Here is a 2,576-nt window from a genome sequence, read left to right as displayed (position 1 = left end):
ACCTGATTCATCCAATTCCTACCCTCCTGGTGCCTTCCACTGAACCCACTACCATCACCCCTAGCATCCCGACCAGTGCCGACGTGTTATACTTCGTGGCATGGATGCAATACTTCATCAACAAAGAGATGGGCCAGGAACAGAGCACAGAAACCACGGCCACAGGACAAAAGAGGCCAGCTACGGATGCGGAATCCATGCAAGAGCCCAAAAGACAAAAGGTAGAAGCCTCAACCTCACCCATCCACACAATGATGATGCCATCAGCTAATTACGATGAGTATGTCGCTGAGCTACTCTCCCAATTGGAGAAAGCTAAGGAGGAATGCAAGATAGCCGTGGCTGAGTTGGCAGTCGAGAAGGAATCAGTGGCCGCCTTCCAGCTGGATAAAACAAGGATGATAGCCATGCAGCAGAGGGAGATCGCAGGTCTCAAACAAGAAATGAAGGCTAAGGATGATAGGGAGGAGCACTGGAGACAGCAGCTTGAAAATGAGACACAGGAGCTAGTGAAAATGCAAAGAGAGCACAAGCTCCTGATAGTGCAATACTAGGAGCTCGCTACGAAATCTGCTCGAGTTGATGCGCTTGTGGCTAAGCTGACTGCCAGGGACGAGGAGAGAAAACAAGGTATAAAGGAGCAGCAAGAGGAGATCGAGCGCCTGACAGATCAACTAAACTCTAAAAAAGAAGAGCAAGAGAGGTTGGTCAGGGAGTTGGAAGACCATGAGCAGAAACTCATGATGCTAACCCTAAAGCAAGGAGAGAGCTTGGAAGAGATGAACAAAAGAGCAGAGGAGTGGGCTGCGCATAATGAAAAGAGGGTGAAGACACTGGCGTGGCGCCTTGCTCTGGCAGAGAAGGAGAAAATCGTCGCAGAGAGCAAGGTAGAAGCTGCCCAAGTGGCCTTCAGCACTCAACAAAAGGCCTTCCTCGACACCATCCTGGACACCACCCACGCAGTGCAAGGAGAGTCATTGGAGGTGATGCATAGAAAGCTTGGCATGGCACGGAGAGCCTTACACGTTGGATTGCAGATGCCACCCCTACCTGCGGAGGTTAGGCTGAGCTTGGATGAGCAACGAAAATACCTATTGCTAGCTGGCCTAACCCCCCAGGAAATCGACGCCCTCGGATTCAAAGAAGAAGCACCACAGGGAGAACGGCAGGGGGAGGAAGCAGAACTTGAAATCGACATGAACCAATTCAGGGAGGATGTAGTTCCGCAACCCCCCTCGCCGTAGTCTCAAGAGCCACCACAAGAGGACCCATCTACGGAAAGAAAAGCCACCTCTAGGGAAAGACACAGAAAGCTAGTAGAGGAAGCCAGGAAACAGCTGAGAGCCAAACCAGCCACGCTACCATCTGCACCTCTCCCACCATGCTCTGATGATCTCCTCGCGGGATTCCACACAGAACTGGTATTGTGGGAGATACAAGAACAAGGAAAGGATCCATTCACCTTTAGTTTCCTCCTACCCAACAGTCTGCGAAGGGTCTTGCCGCTCAAGGTGATGGACGAGGTGATCGCGATCGGTGACCGGTTGGGGCAAAGATGGCTAGAAGAGCGAGAAAAAACCCCGACCTCTTGGGGCATAGAAGCGGCTGATTACTGGCAGAACAAAGTTTTTGAAGTCCCACACACTGTCAGGGCTACAAAAGCCAGCAGCCCTTGTGGAGGAGGCGAGTATGCGACATCAGTATGCTCGCCTGGATGGCATTTTGTAACACCCTGCCATTTGAGCGGAACAACCCTACCTACATGGCATACCCTCGAAGGGTAGGGGTGGATTTTGATGCCACCCTCCATGGGTGGTACGACTTCCCTATTATTTATAACTCTAATGTAGTATCCTTCGAGCATGCCCTTCTCTTTACCGCCGAAAGCCTAGATGATTCTATGACATGATTTCTTGCAGATTTCTCCTCATGTCCTGACCCCGCTTTTGTAACAACTTGTAATTATCTTAGGTTACTTAGGCTACTCCTTAAGCAGGACCCGACTCCACAAGAGCGCGGCCTACCTCCCCTATTCTTTGACCCTAACGCTATTGACAATTGCGCCATGGCTCGTCTTATGATGAGGGCTAGTCTCCTTCCCTCTTTTTGCCTAGCCCTCCTAGAAGATATGAATGATAGCCAATTCACTAGGTGCAATCACCCTTTCCTCTCCACCACTTCTCTTCATGTCCGCATGAATCTGAAGGATTACATGCAAAGTCGACAGTTTTTGAGCAAATCTATCCGACCCCCTTCCCCTCCTCATTTCGATGAAGACAATTAGACCTGGCTATCATTCCCAAAAAAAAAAAACTCGAAGCAGCACTTAAACACCACATGGAGCACTACCACTGCACCTAGGGGTCCTCAAGTTAGGCGTGCCCGGTGGCTTCGGTAGGCCGGCTCCGCTCCTAACCCCCTAGCCCTTTTTGCTCCCCCACTTCACACTTAGGGCACATCAAGGGCATGACTTTCAGACCTGTCACCTTAAGACTTGCACCGCACCTCCAACGACACACAAACTGGGTCCTCAAGTGTAGGACATTACCAAGGGCTTGCCCAAGGTTAGACCCATC

This window comes from Lygodium microphyllum, chromosome 7 (genome assembly GCF_053477565.2).
Source record: "Lygodium microphyllum isolate KBCC chromosome 7, Lygodium_microphyllum_v1.1.10, whole genome shotgun sequence".
In the NCBI taxonomy this organism is placed as follows: Eukaryota; Viridiplantae; Streptophyta; class Polypodiopsida; order Schizaeales; family Lygodiaceae; genus Lygodium; species Lygodium microphyllum.
The sequence above is the reverse complement of the archived record's forward strand: the minus strand, read 5'-3'. Positions refer to the sequence as shown.